Below are 15,758 nucleotides of genomic sequence, written 5' to 3' on the forward strand. Positions count from 1 at the left end.
AATTCGGGTATTCGGTCTATTCGGTCCAGGACCGAAATATATTTCGGTCCGGTCCGGTTTCTTTTTAAAAATTTCGGTTCAGGACCGAATAACCCGAATTACATACATCCTATACTTTTACTATATATTATAGATATATTACTTACAGTAGTCAGTACATACATTTAAATTAAAATAAATAATAATACTCAGAGTCTCAGATTCAAAGACTTAAAGGCTTAAACCTAATATCCAAACGGCACAAGTGCATAACACAAATTCAATCATTCAAAGACTCAGCCCAAAAGAATCGAAGAATCAAAGATTCAAATTTCGCCATTTCGGTCTTCTCTCTAGCACAGGTTCGTTTATCTCTTATTTGTTCATCTCTTAATTTGTTAATTTGTTCTTAATTTGTTCTTTTCTAATTTCTTTTTGGGTCATCTATTAATTTATTAGTATTACTTGAATCTTAATTCTTGAATCTTGATTGGAGAATCAACGTTATCTTTAATTTGTTTCCTAATTTGTTTTTTCTTAAAAGATTTCTTAATTAATGTTTGATTTTTTACTTTTTAGGTTAGAGTTTACACTTGTTATTTGTTACCTGAAGCATCTATAGAAGCAGTTATCTTGTTCTATTTTAAATATTTGTATACGAAAGTGTTCTTCAAGTACAGTACAGGCTATTTGGTATTTGCAACAGATAACAGTTTTGGCAAGGCTGTTGTCCAGAAATAGAAATAGTCCTGTTCCTAGCTAATTTTCTCACTTAAATCGTCCCTTAACCACTTATTAGAACCAGGAAATTTCATGATTAAACCACAGACTTTAGTACGACAGAACATGACAGATAGTCAGATACTCAGCATTATGCTCAGTTGCCAAACTTGCCATTTTCCTCCTGATTTTGATGTTTTAATCCTTTTTTGTAGTTTTTTCTCATCGCAGATTTACAGTTAATTGATTATTTTTGAGTAGCTTGAAGTACACAGTAGTAGTTGATAGTTGTGTAACTTGAACTTCTTTTGAGTGTTGTAGCTTACAAAACTAATTTAGTATTTTTACTTTTAATTTCAGTTGGAATAATGTCACAACCAGATTCACAACCAGACACGGGGATGGGGGATTCTAATGATCCTAATACTACTTAAACTCAAATGGCAAGCTCCGCAAAAAGAAAAAGAAAGCCCATGAAAGGAAGGTCGGAAGTGTGGGATCATATGGACAAGTTTACGGATGCGAAAGGGTTTAAAAAAGCTAAGTGCAAGTATTGTGGTAAGGAATATTTTTCCAATAGTAGTCAAAATGGCACTAGTACACTTTTAAAACATATCTGATCTTGTAAGAAATTGCCACTTAGTGGTGAATCAAAACAAACCCAATTATCTTTACAATCCGTGGGAGGAAATGATGGCACTCTTAAAAATTGGCGTTTTGATCAAAAAGCTTCTAGACGTAAGTTAGATTCCATGATCATTATAGATGAACTTCCCTTTAGATTTGTTGAGGGTGAGGGGTTTAATGATTTCATGCAAACCACTCAACCACTTTTTAAGATGCCATCTCGTTTTACCGTGGCACGTGATTGTTACCAAATCTTTTTAGATGAAAAGAAGAAGTTAACTACATATTTTAAGATGCCGGGTCAAAGAGTTAATATCACAACGGACACTTGGACTTCCATCCAAAAGATTAATTATATGTGCATCACGGCTCACTATATTGATCAAAATTGGAACTTGCACAAGAAAATAATTAACTTTTGTCCTATAGAGGGTCATAAGGGAGAGCTCTTAGCTTGGGATATTGACATGTGCTTGAAAGAATGGGGAATTGCCAAAGTTTTTGCAATTACGGTTGATAATGCAAGTTCAAATGCTACTTGCATTCAATTTTTAAGAGATAGATTTTCTTCTAGGGGGTGTGATTTCTTGAAATCAAAATATATGCACATGAGGTGTCTTGCACACATAACTAACTTGATTGTGAAAGATGGACTTGAAGAAGTAGATTTATCGGTTGTTAGGGTAAGAAAAGCGGTGAGGTACAGTAGGCAATCTCCGGCTAGAATAGCCAAATTCAAGGAGTGCATTGAATTAGTGAATGTTGATTCTAAATCTATGTTGTGTTTGGATGTAAGTACAAGGTGGAACTCTACATACTTGATGTTAAATGTTGCTCAAAAGTTTCAAGGTGCATTTGAACTATATGAAACAACGGATCCCTCTTATGTAAATGAGCTTAATGAGGCCGATGGGGTGCCTAATTTTTGGGATTGGGGTAATGTTAGAAGGATGGTTGACATCTTAGTTCATTTTTATGAACTTACCTTGAGAATTTCGGGTTCTTTGTATGTCACATCGAATATATTCTATCATGAGATTAGCACGGTTAACTATTTGTTGAAAGATTGGATGAAGAGTGATGATAATGAAGTAAAGTCAATGGGTGAAAGAATGAAAGATAAATATGACAAATATTGGGGTAATGTACACAAAATGAACAAACTCATATATGTGGCGGTTGTTGTTGATCCTAGGTACAAATTAGAGTTTCTTGAGTTTGCACTTCGTGAGGAATATGGTTCGGATGTCGGTTGGAAGTTGGCAAGTGATACAAGTATAGTGGTAAGAGAGTTATTTGAAGAGTATAAAAAGACTTGTCAACCAAAAAATACTCAAGTTGACCCACAATCTCAATCTTCTAGTACTTCCTCAAGTCTACATTCAACCACCACATCTTCAACTTCAAGAACACAATCGACATTAGGAGCTAGATTCATGAGACAAAAATTGGAGAGTGGAGAAGTAGAATCTAAGTGTGAATTGGATATATATATCTTAAAGAGAGTGTCTATGTTACAAAAAATGAAGATGAGTTTGATATTTTGAAATGGTGGAAAGTCAATACAAGTAGGTTTCCCATTCTCTCACAACTTGCCCGTGATGTACTAGCAATTCCTATTTCGACCGTAGCATCGGAATCCACTTTTAGTACGGGAGGAAGAGTTCTTGATCCATATAGGAGTAGTTTGACGGCCAAAGTTGTGGAGGGTTTAATTTGTGCGCAAGATTGGTTGCGATCGGTCAAACATCCAAAGACGGTTGAAGAAGATATAAATGATTTGGAAAAATTTGAAGAAGGTATACTACATTTTTGTATTTTATTCCACTTATTACTAAACATGTGTTACTGTTTGATATTTGTTTAACATGACATATCTTCTGTTGTTTTCCCTTGCAGCTTTCTCTGCTCTTTCTGTGAGGGAGAATAGTGAAAAGGATGCCATACCCTTGGATGACTGATTGACTGGTAATAACAATTTTTTTTCTTTATTTTTACAGTCTGCAACTGCAACTCTGTACAGCCTCTGTGAACTACTTTATTTTTTTAACAAACTAAACTGTTCTGTTCAGTTTGTGTTACAACAGTGGCATTTAAGCTTTCTGAATTCTGAGAGATTGTTTTTAAATTGCAAAGAGAAGTCTGCATTTACTTTGCTTCATCTGTTAAATATCACAACAGTCTGCACTTCTTAATTGCAGAGTGCAGACTGCATAGTCTGCATAGTTCTGTGTTACAGGTATACAAATTATGCACATATGACATATATAGTACACCAGTTTTAATGTTCTATACTCTGTAAAAATATTTTTAAATCTTATTTCTGCTTAGACATTGCTAATAAGATAAGTTACATGCAGGTTGTAGGTTGGACTGGACTTTAGAGCATTCGAGACAGCCATGAAGTGATGCAGGACGTGGAAAAAAAGACTTATAAAATTTAAAGTATGATCTGGGGACTGGGGCTGTTGAACAATTTTAATTCCAGAATTAGAACTGTATTGGTTTTACATTTTGCAATTTGGACTAGTTTGAAATTTTGAAAATATTGGCCTATTGGCATTGTACCAGACTGAGAGTCTGAGACTACTGACTACAAGTGACAATTCTAGTATTATTACCAGACTACTTTCTGCACTTATGTATTCTGCAGTTCTTGTTTCAATTTTATGTTAATTAGATAACAGGAATGAAAAGTTAAAAAAGCTTCAACAATTTCGGTTTTCTTATGGACCGAACCTAATGGACCGAAATATTTCGGTTCGGTCCGGTCCAAGCCCGAATTATAATTTCGGTCCGGTTCGGTCCTAAAAAAATAATAATTCGGTTTTCGGTCTATTCGGTTCGGTCCGGTTTTTGGACCGAACCGACCGAATGCTCAGCCCTATTCCAAATTCTTAGTTTTGCTTTATCTAATTTTTAAGGCTATTTGAAACTACCCTTTTAATAATTAACGAGAAATTCAAAAGGCAGGTTAATTCTTTTAGTAATACTATGCAACTTCAAACTTTTGGCCTCCCTCTATTATAAGTGCTCCCACCACTATAAAAATAAGGAAGTGATACCTCGCTCCACATTTTCATCATATTATTAGGTTCGCATAATTTGTTATATTAGGGTTTTAAATATATAAAGCTGCTTCTTTTTTCCCGAGGATGAATTAGTTATATACTTAGAAGCATGTTCATAGCAATTCCATTTGTTAGAACAGCTTCCATTGAGTCTCTGCAAGAAATTAATTTATACATTTTTCAATCTTATTTTGCAGGTATCGCATAAGATAGATATATCTATATAAAGTAAAATCTCAAGAGACTCTATGTTTCTCTTTTCCCCGAGCATGAATTAGTTATATACTTAGAAGCATGTTCATAGCAATCAACAAATTAATTTATGCATTTCTCAATCTTATTTTTCAGGTATCGCATAAATTAGATAGGTATATTTATATTAAGTAAAATCTCAAGAGACTCTTGGAATGATGATGTGGCATGCTCCAGACTCTTGATTTTGCCTTTTCTAATTTTGAAGGCTATCCACGAAATAACATATATGTATGCAAAATACGAGAAACTATCCTTTTAACAATTACAAGAAATTCAAAAGGTATGTTAATTTATTTAGTAATATTCTGTAATTTCAAACTTTTAGCCTCCCTCTATTATAAGTGTTCCCATTACTATAAAAATAAGAAAATGATAACTCGCTCCGTAGTCTACCCACATCTCCATCATACTATCAGGTTCACATAATTTGTTATATTAGGGTTCTAAATATATAATGTTTTTATGCTTCTTTTTTTCCCCGAGCATGAATTAATTATATACTTAGAAGCATACACATAGCAATCAACAAGTTAATTTATACATTTCTCAATCTTATTTTTCAGTTATCGCATAAATTAGATAGGTTGATTATGAATTTGGAAGCTCAGCTCCAAAAGTATGGAAATGAGAGTTCTATTTATGATGACAAACATGTTAGAAAATGTGGGTATTACACCCCACATTGTCGAGTCATTTTGAACCGCGCTTGATTGGTTGGTTGTTGCGTGTGTGCAACAAGTGACGCTTGGAATGTGTTCTTCTTCACGAGAGCTTTCCGAGGCACTTTCAATCACTCAAAATGATTAAGGGATGAGTGAGATATGATTATCCAAAGATGGTCCCTTAAGAGTGGAAAATATGTTATAAAATCTTAAGTCCCGCATTGGAAAGAAAAAGAGATTTTCTTAGCTTTCTATAACAACATAGATATGTAGTGTTCACTTGTATTGTTTATGTGTTGCTCCATCACCAACGCGGGCGCGCAACGGGGTGCAAATTGTGGGCTTTCGAGGGACAATCCGAGGCTTGTGAAGCATTCGAGCTTTCCCGCGTGTGCGACGTGCGGACACAAATGTAGCAGAAAATTGGCCTGAATAACGCCGGACTAGTTTTGCTGATTTTTATTTTCCGCTGGGCCTGGGCTCAAATAAATTGACTTGCGATTTTATTTTTTGTGTCGGTCGAATTAACTAATTAATTATAATTGATTGACCACCGACTAGGGGAGAGCGCGGGGCGGATCGGGGCGTGTTTTGGGTAAAACCGAAACTGCATACCCTCGGTTTTTAAAATTTAAAACCGCAACCGCAACCGAAACTACCGGTTCGGTTTCGGTTTTAAAAATCTCGATTCGGTTTTTATCGGATCGGGTTCGGTTATAAAACCGCGTCCAATAAAATTAGCAAAATAAATATTAATAATAAAATTTTTAAACATTCAAAATATAAATACAAAGTACATTTGTTCCGAAATAATAATTCAACATCATAATAAATTACAACAATCTAAAAAGAAGCAAGCACTATGAGCCATTGTTCATCATACAGTGCACAATTTCTAATACTTGTCTGTCCACATGTATCATATTTATACAAAACAAAACAAATAATAATCGTTAGATAATTAGTTTTATTCAAATGCTATAGATTAAGTATAACATGACAGTGCCACAATTATATAGCTAGCTTTACCAAAACCATAATATGAACACCAACAAAGTATATGTGACGACAATAAGTTGAAAATAGTGGGCAATATGCATAAAACAGCAGACCAAAAACAATATACTAGAACTGGAAATTTACTGCCCAATCCCCATTCTAACACCATCCCAATCCCCTAATTTATAACTATCTTTAACTTCCGTTTAAAATTATTTCTATTTATTAATTTTTAAAACATATATATGTATATATTAAATATATTTTATTTATTTATTTTTAATTATCGGTTCGGATCGGGTTTTCTCGGTTCGGTTTTCACCTATAACCGAACCCGTATAATCGGTTTCGGGTTCGGTTTTTAGTTTTGCGGTTTGGATTGGATTTTTGCGGTTCGGATTTTAACGGTTTTTAGCGGTTTCGGATTCGGATTTTTTTGGTTTTCTACTCGGCCCTACCACCGACCTACCGACCTAATTAATTAACGCGTTTTAATTAATTATGTAATTGTGTAGCGCACAAGTTTTCCTCCCTATATAAACACCTCCAGGGCATTAGGGTTATACACACAAATACATAGCCGTTCTTAAACACCTACCCTCTAACCTGTGATAGTTTCTTGCTCGCTTTCAAGCTCGCTGATAGTGCCGACCTTCGGCATCGCCACTGCAATCCGTTTTATCCTGGGAGGCTTTTTGCTAGCACAATACGCTGAGGGCTAATAAGCTTTGAGGAGACAGTTCCGCACTGGACTCGGTTTTTTTATCCTTCGCAATACTTCATATCTCTGTTCCGTTTATATTATTTGATTATTTGTTTTGCACGCACACATCTATTCGTAATTTTTGCACAGATTATTGTTAACAATCTTAAAGCTTACCATTTTTAGTCGGTGACTGACAAATCTGTCTTGCGTGGTTTTTTGTTTAACAGACTAATGGAGAACGTGAATAATATGACTGGTAACGATGTGGTTGATCCCAACACACAAATAATAATATCTGATGGGGATCACCAGCCACCGTTAAACCCTAACGCACAAGTACTAGTACCTGATGGGGGTTAGCCGACAGTTGGACATGTGTCTCCGGGACATGTGCCTTAGGGAAGAACGCCTTGGGGACATACTGTCATTGCACAGTTCCAGGTGCCTCTTGGACAGAATACTGGTGTGCCAACAACGGTAGTACAGACACCTGTTACGATTGTCACACCTATTGCGCCTACTTATCCCGTAACGCCTACTCATCCTGTTGTGCCTGCTGCACACGCTGAGAAACCTGAGAAGTTCAATGGATCGAACTTCAAACGCTGGCAGCAAAAGATGTTGTTTTATCTGACCTCACTGAACCTTGATCGATATCTCAAGGAGGAAGTACCATTGTTCACTACTGAGAGTGATATGCAGACTGTGTATGTTACGGATGCCTGGAAGCATGACGACTATATCTATCGGAACTATGTGCTAAACTGTTTGGTTGATTTATTGTATAATGTATATTGCTCGAAAACATCAACTAAGGTCTTATGGGAATCACTTGACCACAAGTATAAAACCGAGGACGTTGGGGGAAAGAAGTGGATTGTTGGTCGCTTTCTTGATTACAAGATGGCAGATTCCAAGACTGTGGTCAGTCAGGTTGTTATTCCCAGTGGACTAACAATGAGATTTACAGAAGGGGGGGTTGAATGTAAATCTGAAAACTTTTTCAAGTTTTGAGCAATTTGTAAGACTAAGTGTTTGAGTGATCAAATGTGTGTGAATTGCTTGGAGCTGATGCAGACAGATATATATTTAAACACAAATGAAATGAACACAAAGAACTTAAAAACTTTTCTGGTGGATTTGTTGTTCCACCAGAGATGTGTTATTTCAGAAAATCTGTGATTCAAAAATTAAATCACAGCTGCTTCCTAGTACAAACTAGATGATTTTCTCTCTTGATATTTCTAAACAACTCAGGGAAAATTCATATCTAATTACTAGCTACTACTTGGTTTATATAACACCAAGTTTACAAGTGAAGACAAAGATAAAGTACAATAAGACAATAGTTCTCCACTTGTTTCTATTCCATTTTTATCCAGTATAATATGGAATTATCTGTTGACTTTCCATTTTGAACCAGACTAAAAACGGCTGCTTTTTCTGCTGTTCCTGAAATAGGCTACCACATCTCTGTCAATCCATGTGCCTCTGTCAGCTTTGTTAACTGTCACTATCAACTGCTATGAGACTGAGCATCCGTTGAAGCTTTCATCCGTTGATGGCTTTATCCGTTGATGCTCTAGCAGTGCATCCGTTGAAGCTTTCATCCGTTGATAGCTTTATCTGTTGATGCTCTAGCAGTTGAAGCTTTATCCATTGAAGCGTTAGAGACATCCGTTGAAGCTTAGTTTCTTATCCGTTGAAGGTCTTCAATATCAGTTGATACTTCTTCACTTATACAAAATTACAAGGCATGAAATATTTACAATTAGCCCTCCTACTTGTACATCCATTAGTAGTCAACATGACTGATTATCTTCTAACAACATCTAAGAATTACAGCTTGAAACCAGAGAGTGAGATGTGCTACAATACCAAACTTATTGCTAAGTAAGGCTACTCCTTCAACGGATAGCCAAGATGGTCTTATCCGTTGAGGCTACAAACACTAGATTTCTACTTAAGTGTTTTGCTGAACTTATCATCAAACTAATACACATATTCCTAACAATCTCCCCTATTTATGTCTACTAGAACTGTAGGCATAAATTTGGGATTAGCTTGTATGATAACAAAACACTTAACAAATATATAAACTGTAACTAAGCAGAAATTCAAAAGTGCTGCAAAAGTGTATATGCTGAGATGAAATTGAATAAATACATTGTTTCTAAGGGTGCTCCTTTAGCTTGAGCAAATTACTTTCTTTTCCTTTGATCCCTGGTTTTCTTTCCTAGCCTCCTGTCATTCTCCTCTATTTGAAGTTGAAGTTGTCTGTAGAATTCAGCTTCATCTTCTTTATTGACATCTAACTTAGATTGCATATCCTTGAGAGTTTCATTACTGGCAATCTTTAGCTGATCTTCAATTCTGAAAAATCTTCTGACTCCTTTGTTGTCTCTGAACTCCATCAACCAATGAGGTGATTTGTGAATTGTAATACCTCTCTCTAGAATGAGTAAAGTTCTAGGCAAAGCATTGGGCTCCCTCCAAGTTTTCCTTATGTTGGCAATCTTGTTGAGAATCTCAGTCCTGGCAGTTCTGGTAAAGCCAGAATCCTTATGTATGGCTGAGTAGACTCTGATCAAGGTAGTGTAGCCTTCATTCAGAATTCTGTGAAGAGGCCATGTTCTTTCCCCAGCTCCTTTGTATTTGAACACTAGTCTTTCAGGTAGCTGTCTGTAGGCAGCTATTCCCCTTACATCCTCCAGCCCATCCAGATAGAGTTCAATGTCTGAAAGTTCTTTTATGTCACAGATGTGAACATAATCATCTTTAGAGTTTTGAGGTTTGGACTTAGGCTTCTGTGTGAATTTGATTGAGCCTTTAGAGGGTGTTGATTTGATTCTTCTTTTCTGCTTCTTTGATGGTGGAGAAGAGGTTAGAAAGGTGGGCAATTTTATGGTGTCCCAATCAATTGGTTCCTCCTTGGGAATGATTGTTTCGCCATGAATGTTCATGAAGGGGTCAGGTACAATGGGTTCAGGAATAGAGGGTAGTGGTTTGGATATTGATTGGGTTTCTTCAGTCTTATCTACCTTCTTTCTCTTTGCATTGACCTTCTTTCTTTTCCCTTTCTGCCATTCTTCCTTACTTCTTTCCTCCATCTCAGTACCAACCATGTCCCCCATAGCTTCATCTTCACCTTTGTCTTCAATTTCTTTCTGATCTTCAGCCTGACTTGACTCTAGCTGTTTTTCAAGCTTTGCTTGTGCTCTTTTATCAGCCTTTAGCTGTTTGGCTTCTTCCTTCAACCTTTTGGTTTCTTCCTTCTTGGCTATTGAGAATTTGGGATGTCCTTGCATCACACATATGCTCTTTCCCTCTCTGAAAATAATAGCCATGTTTCTCCTTACAGCCTCATCCATGGTCTCTTTGAGATATGCAATACTTCTTCCTAAAAGCTTGTCCTCATCTGCTTTTGGAAGAGGAAAATCCACCTCTTTTAGAGGATTCTTTGTAGTGTCCTTATTGGATATGTTGTTGGGCTTGAGAACCATAGGTTGCAGATCTTTGGAAGAAGTTTCTCCATCCTTATGCCTCCCTATTGGCTTGAGTTCCATAATAATTGATTCCACTTTTGTGCTATGCTTCACAGATTGTGATTGAGAAGTTGTAGAACCAAATATTAGTTGCATCTTTTCATCAATCTTCTTCCTTTGCTCTTTGACTTGCAATTCAGCTGCTGCTATCTGGATTAGATCAATTCCATCTAGCTTTCCTTTGACTTGAATTGGTGGAGAAGTTGTGATGACAGGAACTAGCACTTGAGAAATCTGAACTGTTGTAGATGGCTCTCCTTCCCCTTCCCCTTTATTCTCCCCCTTTTTGTTATCATCAAGGGTAGGGGTCAAGCCTTGTGCTTGTGCCAGCTGCATGAGTAGATTTGTTTGAGTTTGTTGATTCTGAAGAATGGTGACCATAGAGTCTTCAATGATTTGAACCCTATCTTCCAATCTGGCCACCCTCTTATCAGCATTAGAGGCCTTCCTTAGTCTCCCCAACAAATCTTGCATAGTACCATAGGGTATAACTGAATCCAATTTCTCAGCATTGTAGGATTTCAGATCAGCAATGTCCAGCTTGAGCTCATCCACACTTAGATTTTGCTGGTAATGCTGTAACTGCAAGAGATGCAGAGATTCCAGATGAGCTTGAAGAATTGCCTTGGTACCAGCATCCCGAGTCTCCTGAATGGCCTGCTGAATTGTCATTACTTGTTTGACCAAAGTGACACCAAACTCTCCTGGTGTTGATGGTTTTGCCCATGCCCATGCAGGAAGATTAGGAACAGAACTTGGGCCTGCTACTCCCCCTAAGTTCATGCTCTCATTCAAAGAATTAGAGTCATCATCATTAGAATTTACTCCAAATTCTTCAGATGGCTCACCAGCTTGAGAAGGCAGCCTGTTGACAGCAGCTTTGTCTCTGAGAAGAGATTCTGAAGTGTGTACAATGTGTAGTATTTGTTCTACCTCCACATTGCCCTGTGCAGCCAATAATTGATAGGCTGAAACAGGGTGAGTAAAAGTATCAACATCCAAGGAACTGTTATCAATGACAGCTTTGTAGAGTTGCTGAAATTGTCTTCCCTTATCTGCATCATCCACTTTCATTAACTCACTAGCAATGACTAGATCCACCCTTATAGCTTCTGTACCTGCCTTTCTCTCAATTTCTCTCTTTTCTTGCATCAGGGGCTCCCCCTGGCTCACACACACCCTCACACCCTCACCTTCACCTTCTAAGGTGGCACTCCTCTCACTTACTTTTGCCATGCTGGAAGAAATAGCATGCATTTGGTGACTCTCAACCTCTCCTTTTGCCTGGGAGCAACCCAGCCTCTCACTCAAAAAATCACTCCCTTCCCTCAAGCCTAAAAGTGATTGTACAGTTGCCATGTCCTCTACAGTTGGAGTTGTTTCTGTTAAGTGTGTAGAGGCCATCAACGAATAGGGAGTATCCGTTGAAGTGGAAACTGATGGTATCAACGGATAACTGCTGTTAAGCTTATCCGTTGAAGAACAACCACTTGTCAACGGATGAGAGATATCCGTTGAAGAAGGAAATGATGTAGAGATAGAAAGTGATATAATTGTTGAATCTGTGTGGATTGATTTTAAGTGAGGTGACAGATTCTGCAACTACATCTAAAAGAATTGGCTGATGATCCAACAAATCATCTAAAAGATGATGATCACCAGGTTTTGAGTGGGGCTCCTCCCTGAGTTTTAATGAGGGAGAATCAGGAATTGATGTGAATATCATATCCACATCCAGAGAGGGTGTAGGAGAGTTTGAGGAATGGTGTGTGTCTATATTGAGAGAATGGGGCTGTGATTCCACATTTGCTGGAATCACATCAAGCTGAATTTGAGAAGGCACAGATACTGGTGGGTGTATCTGTGCTGTGTGTGTCCCTTGTGTGGAAACTAGGGTTTTGGCCTTCTTCTTCCTTGAAAAGGCTTGAATTGGTGAATGTTTAGCTTCAGTGTCCCTCCCTCTTTTGTTCTGTGTCCCTGGATGGGGACTATTTTCAATAGTTACATCCTTTTGGGAGGATGCAACTAGGGATGTGCTGGACTCCTTTTGAACCACTACAGTCTTTTGAGAGACTGTGGCTTGGCTGGAATGGATACCACTCACCTCTCCCACCTTATCCTGGGGGGCTTTTTGATGTTCACCCCTCCCCTCACCACTCACACCCTGTTCACTCCCTTCAGGGTTTATGGTAGTTGTTACAACTGTTGTCTTTTGAGAAACAACAGAGGTAGTTTTCTTTGACTTGACTTTGGAGATTTTAGATTTGGTGGCTTTGGTAGGAGCCTGTTTGGACAATGACACAGGTTCCATAGCCACACTAGAAGGCAAAGAAACATTGGGGTTGGAAATAGTAGGAGTTATAGAAACATTTACCTCACTTACCTGTGGTGCATTCATGATTGGCAAGTATACCAATGGCACCTGGCTGTTGAGGTTCATTCTCAAAAGGTCTGCAAGGACCCTTTTCTCTTGTGCCTAGCATTTGAGTTTATTATTCTCATTGGATATAACCAAACCTTCAGCAACATGGATAGCCAATAACATAAAGAATCTAGCAAAGTAGATGTTATGTGGTCTATTAGCTTTGTTACCTAATCTGGAACCTAATTCTAGCATAACACAGTTGCTAAAATTAAAGTACCTATCAGAAACTAGCATATAGAGCATATTAACAAGTGATGAAGTGATAGCATCAAAATTGCTAATCTTCCCAGAGAAAACCTTAATAAAGGCATCTCCAAGAAAACTCCATTCTTTCCTAAGGCCTTTCCTTCTAATACTACCTAAACTAGTAGAATCAAAAGCATAGCCTATGGAATCTAGCATAGCAGAGACATCTTTATCAGTGTGTGGTAGCATGGCATTATTCTCAGGCAACTTAAAGCAAGATTGTAAATCATCACAATTAATGCAATAGTCCTTACCTTTGAGAGAGAAGGCAATAGTCATATCAGTGGAGTTGAACTCTGCAGTTGTCCAAATCTCCTCAATCACTTCACAGTAAATGGTTGGGGCTTCCAACATTGCATAGCTCAGTTTGCAGTTCTTGATGAAGTCCATCATCTTGTGATAATCAGAATGGGCTTCCTTCTTTTCAACCAAGACTATGAAATTATTCTTTTCATAAACAAATCCTGTTTGAGACATAATTTTGACTACTGGTGCCATTGTTGTGAGTAGAGGTTGCAGAGAAGAACTTGAGAATTGAGAGAGAAAGAGAATGATAATTGCAAGAAAGCGTAAAGAGAAAATAAGAATTCAATTGGGCTTTTATACTTTCTTGAATTAAAACACAAATTAAAATAATTAAATGATACTTTTAAGTAAGTGAAAGCCGTTCAGGAATAAATAAAACTGTAGAAATTCTGAAAACTACCGTAAATACAAATACATACAACACTGTATATCTGTATCAACGGTTGAGTAAAAGAATCAACGACTGTGACTCACTAACGTGACACATCAACGGATAAGGTAAATAGTTATCCGTTGATGAACAACACTATTTTATCCGTTGAAGGATAAAATTACCAGAAATGTATTTGTCTTTCAACGGATAATGAATATCCGTTGATAGAACAATTTTGGCTTTCAATGGATAGGGAATATCCGTTGATAGGATAAGTCTTGATTAAAGCCAACTTTGTTCTTGCAGCAAATTCATTTCAGGCTACAAGACAGATTACATAGATGATATAGATTATGAATAGTTAAGCATACCTAACTCACTTACTAATCTTGTGAATGTTGATTCATCAAGTGGCTTGGTAAATATGTCTGCAATCTGCTTTTCACTTGGAACAAAATGAAGTTCCATTGTACCTTTCATCACATGTTCCCTAATGAAGTGGTACTTGATATCAATGTGCTTGGTTCTTGAGTGCTGCACTGGATTTTCAGTAATGGCAATGACACTTGTGTTGTCACAAAATATTGGAATTTTGTCAACAGTTATACCATAGTCAAATAACTGATTCCTCATCCACAGTATTTGTGCACAGCAACTACCAGCTGCAATGTATTCAGCTTCAGCTGTTGATGTGGAAACAAAATTCTGCTTCTTGCTGAACCATGATACAAGCTTGTTTCCTAGAAATTGACAGGTGCCTGTTGTGCTTTTCCTGTCTAATTTGCAACCTGCATAATCTGCATCGGAGTAGCCAATTAGATCAAAACCAGACTCTCTAGGGTACCAAATTCCTAGATTTGGAGTCCCTTTGAGATATCTGAAAATTCTTTTAATAGCCACTAAGTGAGATTCTTTAGGGTCAGCTTGAAATCTAGCACAGAGACATGTAGAAAACATAATATCAGGTCTACTGGCAGTTAAATATAAAAGTGAGCCAACCATGCCTCTATAACTTATAATATCCACAGACTTTTCAGCCTTGTTTAATTCAAGCTTGGTGGCAGTGGCCATGGGAGTTTTTGCAGGTGAACAATCCATTAAGTCAAACTTCTTTAAAAGATCATAAATATATTTAGTTTGACTAATGAAAATTCCACCACTAACTTGTTTAACTTGTAAACCAAGAAAGTAAGTTAGCTCTCCCATCATGCTCATTTCATATTTACTTTGCATTAATTTAGCAAACTTTTTACAAAGTTTATCATCTGTAGATCCAAATATAATATCATCTACATAAATTTGTACAAGTATCTTAGAGCCATTAACATTTCTAAAGAAGAGAGTTTTGTCAACAGTACCTCTTGTGAAGTGATTATCTAGAAGGAACTTTGATAAAGTCTCATACCAGGCTCTAGGTGCTTGCTTTAGTCCATAGAGTGCTTTCAACAAATAATACACATTGTCTGGAAAATTTGGATCTTCAAAACCTGGAGGTTGGCTTACATAAACTTCTTCCTCCAATTCCCCATTTAGAAATGCACTCTTGACATCCATCTGATAGACTTTGAAATTGGCATTAGCTGCATAGGCTAGAAAGATTCTGATGGCTTCAAGTCTTGCAACTGGAGCAAATGTTTCATCAAAATCTATTCCCTCTTGTTGAGAATAGCCTTTGGCAACCAATCTGGCTTTATTCCTTATGACAATGCCATTTTCATCTATCTTGTTTCTGAATACCCATTTTGTGTCAATAGAACTCTTGTTCTTTGGCTTGGGTACCAGCTTCCACACTTTGTTCCTCTCAAATTGGTTTAGCTCCTCTTGCATAGCTAAAATCCAATCTG

The sequence above is a fragment of the Apium graveolens genome, chromosome 4 (genome assembly GCF_009905375.1).
Source record: "Apium graveolens cultivar Ventura chromosome 4, ASM990537v1, whole genome shotgun sequence".
In the NCBI taxonomy this organism is placed as follows: Eukaryota; Viridiplantae; Streptophyta; class Magnoliopsida; order Apiales; family Apiaceae; genus Apium; species Apium graveolens.